This window comes from Littorina saxatilis, linkage group LG12 (assembly GCF_037325665.1).
Source record: "Littorina saxatilis isolate snail1 linkage group LG12, US_GU_Lsax_2.0, whole genome shotgun sequence".
Classification (NCBI taxonomy): Eukaryota; Metazoa; Mollusca; class Gastropoda; order Littorinimorpha; family Littorinidae; genus Littorina; species Littorina saxatilis.
Genome location: NC_090256.1, coordinates 64,067,908 through 64,079,064, shown reverse-complemented (window position 1 = coordinate 64,079,064; position 11,157 = coordinate 64,067,908).

Sequence of the window (11,157 nt, the reverse complement as noted above, 5' to 3'; positions counted from 1 at the left end):
ACACACACACACACACACACAGACACACAGAGACACACACACACAAACACACAGAGACACACACACACAGACACACAGAGACACACAGAGAGACACACACAGACACACAGACACACACACACAAACACACACACAAACACACACCACACACACACACACACACACACACACACGAGCTAGAGAAATACAAACAGCATCGGTCTGCATGGAAAGAGGCGGCGGCAAGAATAACTCTTACCCAGGGGAGACGCAACTGTTGCCATTGTCTGACAAACAAAGGCTTGATCGATTTTCCCATTGTGAGTGAATAACATCGTTCTCTCAGTCTTTCTCTCTCTCTTTCGGCGTATTGTCCCCCGATCAGTCAGATGATCGGAAAAGACTTGAAGCACAGCAGGCGCGCGAGTGTGAAAAATCGATGTTGGGAAAAGTGTACGCCTCCGATAATATTCTCACGTTTATACGCCTTGCTTGTTTGTGTATACAGTTTGTATACATATATATCGGCAAGGAATCGAAGGTACTTCCTGTGCGACACATCTCCTTGTCTGTTTCTGTTTCAAGTTACGATGTATCGGTAGAGAATCGAATTTACGTCCTACATGACACCCTTGTTTGCTTTGCTTGTAAAGTTTGCTTGATTGTAAACAAAGCTTTCCTTAACGCAGAATCAGCGGGTTGTTTCAGTTTACTTGAAGCTATTGTGTGTGTGTGTGTGGGGGGGGGGGGTGTCTGTTTCACAACACTGGATGTTACCTAACCCGGAATTTTCATTAATTTGGAACTAAAACTGAAAGAGTTTCATTAATTGTGAACAAAAACGGAGGGATTGTCAATATTTTGGAACTAACACGTGGCTGTTAATTAATTTGGAACTGAAACTTGTTTGTTTGTTTGTTTAACGCCCAGCCGACCACGAAGGGCCATATCAGGGCGGTGCTGCTTTGACATATAACGTGCGCCACACACAAGACAGAAGTCGCAGCACAGGCTTCATGTCTCACCCAGTCACATTATTCTGACACCGGACCAACCAGTCGTAGCACTAACCCCATAATGCCAGACGCCAGGCGGAGCAGCCACTAGATTGCCAATTTTAAAGTCTTAGGTATGAACCGGCCGGGGTTCGAACCCACGACCTCCCGATCACGGGGCGGACGCCTTACCACTAGGCCAACCGTGCCGGTCGGAACTGAAACTGAAGGGTTTCCAATAAATTGAAACTAAAACTAAGGTGGGTTTTTTTTTTTTTTTACAGAAACTGACAGATTTTTATTACTTTTGAACGGTTGTTGACGGATTGTTTGTTAATTAATGTGAAACTGGGGGATTTTCATAAATTTTGAACGGAATCTATGGAATATTTATTAATGTGAAGCTCAGATTGAAATTCCCTCCTGCATAACAAATTGTGTTCAGTGACCGATGCTTTTTGTTCCGTTTGAAATCAGTTTTTCGTCTGTCTTTTCAGCTTTTATTTGTCTTGTCAGCACTTTCTGTTTATCGATTTGACTTGTGTGGCAGTACGACTTATTTATTTATTTATTTAAAATCAAGTCTGTCATCACGACACGGACAATTCAGTTCGATATTCGTCCTGTCAGCATTAATCTGTCTTGTCAGCACTTTCTCTTTTATAATTTGAATTGTTGAGGCCATCCCTGCCGCAGCGTGATTTGATTGACTAGAAATCAGGCCTCTCATCATGGCGCACAAAAAAAAAATCAGTTCTCTATTCCTCTGGCCAGTAATCAAATATGTCTTCTCAGCTTTCAATTTGTGTAGTCAGCACTTTTTATTTTTCAGTTTGACTCTGTGGCCATCCGTGTGGCAGCGTGACTTGCGCTATTTTTGTTTCATCATCGATTTTCCTTTTTGCAGACTGAAATCGAAGGAGGTCTGCGTGACAACTTGTCCTAGATTTGTTTCTCTCTTGGTGATTGCACCGAGTCATTGACTGAAATTCAAGACAGCTTCGCGTGTTCAGCGTGTCGATTAAGGAAAGGACAAAAGTGGACAACACGCCATTGAACTGCATATTTGATTTCAGTCTGCGAAAATAAAATCGATAATGAAACAAAAATAGCGCAAGTCACGCTACCACACGTATGGCCCGAAGAGTCAAATTGAAAAAAAAAGGTGCTGACTAGACAAGTGAATGCCTGGAAGACATGTATGAATGCTGGCTAGAAGAATAGAGAACTGATTTTGTCGTGCCATGATGAGAGGCCTGATTTCTAGTAAATCAGTACGTATATGACCTGTATACCAAACCAGGTGAGGCCGAGGGTGGCATAAATGTCGCCTGCTGTTCCGAGACATGCAAATAAATAAGAAAATGTTACCTAGAACTCTAAGGTTAATGCTGCACACAAAGGTGAACGTGGTGCTTTACGAGTTCAGTAATTTGGGGGTGAAGGAGGAGGGCTGATGATGACTCGGCCTTGACGGAAGAACGTTATTTCCTCCGAAAATCCATGTTAAAGGCTGTGTAGCCCAAGGTGTTAGTGACTGTTTGTGTGTGTGTTGTGTGTGTGTGTGTGTGTGTGTGTGTGTGCGTGCGTGCGTGTGTGTGTGTGTGTGTGTGTGTGTGTGTGTGAGTGTATGTCTGTCTGCATCTCTATCTGTTTTTCTGTCTGTTTATCTCCGTGTCTCTGTGTGCCGGGAGTGGTGAGGGGAAGAAAAAACGAGCAGATTTTTTTTATTATGTTCTAGTGGAAAAGCGCTCAAGGCGTTTTTAAACACCTGAGATTGTCTGTAATGGATCTGAGACTGCCTTTCTTTAATGGGGCAGTATTTGTCTTGCACTGAAAACCTCGTGTTTACTTCCCGCAGACGTTTGCATGTCTTGCACATGGTATGGACTGTACAACTGTTGAAAATCAATTTTTCAAGACAGCCCTTGGGAAAAAAGTCAAATTTCTAGCTGTGCACATGGCCGCGGAAGTCGGCCAACATTCTTCATGTTAACGTACACGGTTATAAAGTCAACACCAAACAATATCTATGAAAATGTACATGCTTCAACACATGCAAGCATTATACAATGCTCACAGATTGCGATGTCGATCTGAATTGTGCACAAAATGAGAGAAATAAACGTTGATATCTGGCTGCCCATTGCCATTAAGTGTAATACTCGTACCGTCCAATTCTAAGGATAAAAGTAGAAAATGTTATTCGCATCGTTTTCCAAACATAACCCTCTGATTACCCCCATTGCACATCAAGCGCAATGTTCAGATATTGTCACTGATCACGTATGCCATATCGTCTGCGCTATCGGAAGAGCAGGATGGTTCACTAATGAATAACGCATGCTAACCTGAATATCAATGTCTGCGGATGAAGAGAGCATTTTCATTGTAATCTCCCACTATTGCGCTTACTGTGAAATCTAGTCACTGTAAACGACTAGAAGCATGAAAATGAAGTTCGAATAGCCGTAGATACATACGAACAGAACAACCCGCAAGACCCTCAAAAAAAAAAAAAAAAAAAAAAAAAAAAAAAGAAGATAAAATGCAGATCCTGTCTAGCACATTCTGTGAGATTTATAGACGTACTCAACTATGCCCTATACAGAGTTCGTGTTAACCGGATGTTTCCGGTATTACAACACATTTTTCCTGTTAAATTACCCGAAACGAAATTATCAACACAATCATAAATACCGGTTGCTATTTAGTTTTACCGGTTTCTTCTTAAGAAATATAGAGTAATCACTGTGTTTCAGACTTGGTTTGACTGGTTGGCTAAACACAGTGACCGGTTACTGTGGAAGTCAGGATTGCACAATGCTAAGAAATACCAGTTTGGAATCTGGCTCGCGCCATCACTACCCCTGTACTACCGATCGTAAAGGTATAGACCTGGAAGAGTGCGCGAAGTCTTTTTGCCGAAAATTCAGTGCCATAGCTTCGTGCTGTGAGCTCGTTAAAGTAGAGAAGTAGAAGTAGACTTCGCCCAATTAAAATCGGGCTTAAGGCCAACATTTTACGAAGACGATTCACACATGCTTTTTCCTTAATTACCAATTACAAACACAGACTTTAAGCCACCCTTTCTTCTCAGTGGCAACATGATCAATATTTGCATTGTCAGCTGGATAACATTCTGCACAGAAGACACAAATGTCCACAGTTGTCGCGTCATCTTGAGAGCAGAATTCCGAAATCAATACTATAATTTCAGATGTATACCGCTGTGAAACATGAATAGAGGTAAGCGGAAACGTAGCATCTTACAGATACAATGACTTGACGGTAAGTAATGCGTATTCTGCTGAAAACCATTTCATCACTGAGTCTCAGTGAGAGATTGGCCATACTACTTTTTCATCTTTAAAATTAATGATTGCCCAAGACATTTTCCTAACCGGCATTCATTTGCAAGTGCGAATTCTTGCTCTCATTTGTACCAGTAAATTCCCGGAAATGACCGGTTAACGCAATCATATTATGATTATGCAAACCTCCGATCATTCAGCAAAAAACGTTCAATTCCATACGTACTGGTCTGTGCCAGTCATTACTGAAGACAGCGACAGGGCCACCAAAAGTAGACCACCAGGGCTCAAGCTCTGCGAGTATACCTTTACAATATTTTGACAATCGATTATAATCGGAAATGCATTACGCATTTCGCCTTTCAGAGACAGAAAGTGCGTGTTCCATTTTCTGAGCACAGTTCCTGATTCAGTACAGGCCTTTTTCAGACAAATAGTAATACGGCTGAGAGCTAAAAATAGCATAAATAAAAATCGCGGTAGCGCTTTAGGAACAGAATGTCTTGGTAGTAAGTATTCATGAATGTTCCTTCGTACACCATTCAGTTCCAGCATGCTACATGCATCTTTAAGTACAGGCAGCAAAGACAGAAGAGAGAAAAGAGGGAGGAACATAATGATCATAAAGGCAAGCTTCAGGGATATATTCGATATATTCGTCATTCCTGATGGCATTGACGCTATCATCCGTCAATGGTGGTAAGACACATCGTGTCAAAAAGCAGCCTTGGTGTGTTTTCTGATTAAGCCGACACTTGTTTTGTTAGCTGCACTAAATCGTGAGCTGCACTGCCGGCACATCACGTGGGCAAAGCATCAGTGTCTTAATTCAGTTGGGCGTTCAGGCGCGCTTCAAGAATTAAGTAAACTGCACCTGTCCGAGCTAAAAGGCTTTCTCCTCAAACAAAACCCCACACAGCCTGTGAAAGTTACAGCAAAGGAGCAAAGTAACGCGGCTTACTTAGAGACAAGTAAATGACCTCTCAGAATCGTGATGAACGCATCCGTCAGTACTAAAATGATACTTCCTGAAAGAAAACCGTTTATAAACTTGCCAAAAGCTGCAAGAGGGATAAGCCAATAGAGAGCCCCCAGGCCGCGGAAAGCTGAAAACCATGTCAACTTATCAAAAGCACAGTAAAAGCTACAGAAAAGCCTTTATTTCATAAGCTGAAGAGCTGATGCCGACTTGTGTCGTTATTTGGCAAGCTAAAGATCCTTTCCTCAAACAACAATCCACACAGTCTCTAAGCTTAGTTCTCAAAAGCTGCAAAACCGAATGAAAAGCCAGTGGGGACTCTCCAGAACTTACAAAGGCATACGTCATATTCTGAAAGCTAAAGACCTTTGCCTCCAACAAAAACCTACCCAGTATATCAGCCTGTCAAAAAAATGCACAAGCAGTTGCTGGAGAAGCCAATGTAGACACACCGGAGAAAATGCAAACTTGCGCCAATTTTTTGCAAGCGAAAGACCTTTTCTTCAAATAACCATCCACACAGTATATCAGCCTGTCAAAAAAATAGTGCAAGAGCGAATGATGGAAAAATCAATGGGGACATTCCAGAGTCAATGCGGACTTACGCCATTATTTCGCAAACTAAAAACTATTTTTTCATACAAAAATCCACACAGTCTATCAGTTTGTCAAAAGAATACCACACAAATAAAATTAAAAAAACCGAGTAATGTTGAAGCCAACAGGGACTCCCCAGATCCGATGCAGCCTTGCACGCTTATTTCCTGAGCTTATTAGGAAGGAATCTGCTGCACCTGAATCGTCCGCAAGGACAGCGGATCAAATTCCCGACAGGTTTCGGGTCTTCTTCTTCTTCTTCTTCTTCTTCTTCTTCTTCTGCGTTCGTGGGCTGAAACTCCCACGTACACTCGTGGGTTTTTTGCACGAGTGGAATTTTACGTGTATGACCGGTTTTTTTTTTTACCCCGCCATTTAGGCAGCCATACGCCGTTTTCGGAGGAAGCATGCTGGGTATTTTCGTGTTTCTATAACCCACCGAACTCTGACATGGATTACAGGATCTTTTTCGTGCGCACTTGGTCTTGTGCTTGCGTGTACACACGGGGGGGGTGTTCGGACACCGAGGAGAGTCTGCACACAAAGTTGACTCTGAGAAATAAATCTCTCGCCGAACGTGGGGACGAACTCACGCTGACAGCGGCCAACTGGATACAAATCCAGCGAGGCTACCGACTGAGCTACATCCCCGCCCTGGTTTCGGGTCAATACGACGGGCCTTACAAATACATCTGAAACATGGGACATAAACATTAAGGCGGTCCTTTATTGAGCCCGAAGTCGACTTCTCGAAAGTCTTTTTTTTATAACGAAAACGCAGTGCTAAAGCTTCATGCGGCCAGCTTTGCGAAGTATACTTCGCGTAGTCGACTTCGCCCAGTTAAGAACAGGCTTTAGAGCTGTCTCCGTCGCACAACGATGTTATAGCATGAGAACGCAATTTCACTGGGCCAATGGTGAAAATGTCTATCATGACAGGATGATCAGAAGAAGAAAAAACATTTGCTTGTCACATGGCGGTATTTAGCCTCAGTAAGCACTTTCACAATGCCAGTGATGAACACAATCTATAGGGTCCGTTTCATGGAAAGATGTGACACGACATGAAGTATTTTGCTACAAGCTCGTCACACGGCGTAACATGAGTCTGCTATTTCACAATGCCAGTGATGAACAAAATCTATAGGATCCGTTTCATGGAAAGATGTGACACGACATGAAGTATTTTGCTACAAGCTCGTCACACGGCGTAACATGAGTATGCTATTTGACAACGCCAGTGATGAACAAAATCTATAGGATCCGTTTCATGGAAAGATGACACGACATGAAGTATTGTTTTGCTATACAAGTCGTAATCATTCGTTTTAAATGTATCCCAGTCAGCATTAACTTCGATGTGAAAGTGTGAATATTCCCTTGCAAGTAAGAAAAACAATTTGATAAGAAATTAGATCGCAGATGTTTCTTTCGTCTTGTAATTGGAAATACAGTGTCTCCTCTTGAACAGAAGATGCTACGCAATGCATGTACACTTGTATGGCCACTGCAATGGCGATGACTGACAACGTGTCTCAAACCTACAACGTGGGTACAACATCAACATGTCAGTGTGATTTTCTATCACAAAAAAGTACTGTACCTTTATTGCTTTGTTTATGCATGCGTGCGTGCGTGCGTGTGTGACAAAAGATGCACTTAAAATCGTCACTTCCTACATAGTAGTCCGAAATGATAATATAGGATGTATATAAACCACGTAATAAAAAAATAAAAATAAAAAACCTAACAAACAAACAAGAAAAACAAACAAACAATAAATTAAAAACAGTTAAAACAAATAAGTGTCAGGAACGAACAACCAAAAAACCCTTAATATTAATACTTACTCTACGCCGTCCGCGATGGCTGTACTGTTGTAGGTACATGTACATACCCGCGGGTACGTCCTAAGGGCAACCAAAAGGAATGCTTTTTCAAGCACACGCTCCTTTCCCTCATTTACAAATTGATCGGTCATTACTGCCTTCTTCCACTGGATCTGATTTGTAAAATACAGCGGCCATCAGAAGGAACAGGAGAGCCAACAAATAGGGGAACGTTCAGGCGCAATAGTCTATTGGGGAATGCAGCGGCCTCCCATGTGGAAGGTTGAGTCAGTGTTCCAATCCCGGCCGCGCCTGCTGGATTAAGGGGGAAGATTTGTCCTATCTCCCAGGTCAACTTAGTGCCTTACCCCGCCCCCCCCCCCCCCCTTCGTGTGTACACGCAAGCTCATGGCCAAGTTCGCACGGAAAAGACCCTGTAATTCATTTAGGAGTTCAGTGGCTTATAGAAACACCTAAATACCTTGCATGCATCCCCCGAAAACGGAGTATGGCAGTGTAAATTAAAGCCCTCTTGTGCAAAACACAAGTGTGTGAGGCACATAAACACAGGAAAAGAGGCAGAAGAAGAAAAATTCCTCTGTATGCACCATAAAATAACATTAATGAACTTGTTCCATCAGTCCCAGCTGTTTCTAGCAGTGTATGGCGACCATACAAACCCGGAATGAAAGGGTCACGTACCAGCAAAAGTGAAACCGTCTTGTTGCTTACTTGCATTTTGTATACAACAGCTAAAAAATCAAGCCGTTGGTCTCGTGTGGGTTAATTCCACTCCAAAAACGTTGGTTTGGGTCCACATATTTTCAGTTTTGATCAGGAACGTCGTGGGGTCTCTGCGCACTTTAACACAAAAGCATGTGTCGACTGGCCGAATCATTCATTCATTTGTAACCGAGTGCCGTAACACTACGATCACCTCGGGAGGCGAAGTGCAATCAAACAGGATTGAAAAGGTGGGGACAAAGTTAATTCAAACGGGGGCGAGTGTGACAGGGAGACTACCGTCGCCCTTCACAGCAGACTCTGCAGAGTTGTTCGCCTTAGAAGTTGCGAGCTATTTATAGCTCGCAAGACAACACCTGTGGATTGTAGAGTTCTGTTTGTGATGGGGGCTTTTGTCTCTCTGTATGTTCATGGAAACCTTCGGGTTTGCATAACAGTTTTTATAGGGCTAAGAAATTAGCCCTGACATTTTCAATCCTCTTTGATTGCACTTCGCCTCCCGAGGTGATCGTAGTGTTACGGCACTCGGTTACACATTCAAATGTAGTGGAAACAGCTGTCCTGCCAGCTTTTCGAGAGCTACAGTATCTATCTCACTGTTTTTGTTCATTTAGTTCAGTTTTTTTTAGCTGATGTGTAATTCAATATCAACAATGTGTTAATCGTTGCAACACAAGACCCATAGCGAAGGTACGTATTGCTCTTTCTGGTCACAGCTGGTTATCAACATTTTAAAGGATGCCAGATTCGTAGCGTTCATTACATTTAGTCAAGTTTTGACTAAATGTTTTAACATAGAGGGGGGAATCGAGACGAGGGTCGTGGTGTATGTGTGTGTGTCTCTGTGTGTGTGTAGAGCGATTCAGAGTAAACTACTGGACCGATCTTTATGAAATTTTTCAAAAGAGAGTTCCTGGGTATGATATCCCAGACATTTTTTTCATTTTTTTGATAAATGTCTTTGATGACGTCATATCCGGCTTTTTGTAAAAGTTGAGGCGGCACTGTCACACCCTCATTTTTCAATAAATTTGATTGAAATTTTGGCCAAGCAATCTTCGACAAAGGCAGGACTTTCGTATTGCATTTCAGCTTGGAGGCTTAAAATTTAATTAATGACTTTGGTCATTAAAAATCTGAAAATTGTAATTAAAATTATTTTTTTATAAAACGATCCAAAATTACATTTATCGTATTCTTTATCATGTTCTGATTCAAAAAACATATAAATATGTTATATTCGGATTAAAAACAACCTCTGAAAATTAAAAATATAACCATTATGATTAAAATAAAATTTCCGAAATCGATTTAAAAACAATTTCATCTTATTCCTTGTCCGTTCCTGATTCCAAAAACATATAGATATGATATTTTGGATTAAAAACACGTTCAGAGAGTTAAAAAGAATAGAGATATAGAAAAGCGTGCTATCCTCCTCAGCGCAACCGCTACCGCGCTTTTCTGGATTGTTAATTTCACTGCCTTTGCCACGAGCGGTGGACAGACGATGCTACGAGTGTACGGTCTTGCGGAAAAAAATGCAATGCGTTCAGTTTCATTCTGTGAGTTCGACTGAGCTTGACTAAATGTTGTATTTTCGCCTTACGCGACTTTTTAATTAATTCATATCGTTTACATGTGCCAATAATGTTATAAAACTGTACCTAAGGGGATATAATAACGATTGGCTGTAGCTTTCGAACACAGAAAAAAATTATTTCAGTATTGCAAAGTGGTGTTGATAGTGTCGAATGTAAACAGAACAGTCTCAAACGCCATCTTTGGTTTACGAAACGTCACGAAGTGACGTCAACGGTCTAAAAATAGCCCAAGTCCTGGAGAACTGTTGCTAAACAATGAAATAAAGAATTAATTATTTCTCGTAATTGGTAAGGACTTCAAATTAACCTAAAACTTTGCAGGAAGCTTAATTTATACATCCCCGCAACGATGGGAAAAGCCCTGGAAGTAATTAAACTAATTAAATAGGACTATGTCAGCCTTTAAGTCCGTTCAGTCTGTTTCTTGTCCTCAAACAGTCGGTAGGAGCATTCACAGCAATAGTCTCCTGTCCGCCCAGCCGACCTTCCCCTTGACCCTGCTTGTGACCTCGATGTTTGATGCCCCCGCAAGGGGCACGGTACTCTCTAAGCACCCAATACCTCAAAGAGAGATAACTGGCGGAAACCTTCCTATTGTAGTCTCCTGTCCACCCAGCCGACCTTCCCCTTGACCCTGCTTGTGACCTCGATGTTTGATGCCCCCGCAAGGGGCACGGTACTCTGTAAGCACCCAAAACCTCAAAGAGATAACTGGCGAAAACCTTCCTATTGCGACAGTGAAACTGTCTTGTGTCTAGACTTTGGCTGCTTGTCATCATTCAGTTCGATCCGATTTATTAATTGCGTTGAAATCATGCAAGCATGCACGCACGCACGCACACACGCACACAAACACAACCGTAGCGTTTTGTTCACTATAAGTAATGACACAAATGACACATCTGTCAGTTTTGGGAATTTCAAATGCCTTTTCTAGCAAGCAGCACAGAGGTAATCACATACATGTCTGTTGCTGATAGCGGCAAGAGGAGGAACAAATCAAAAGCCCGCTTCTGCCGGCAGTTTGACAAGTTTCCAAATCGATAGGAATCTGAGACTGTCCTCGGCTACCCTCAATATGCTTAGCAGACAGGCTCACCGAAAACCAAAAGAGTA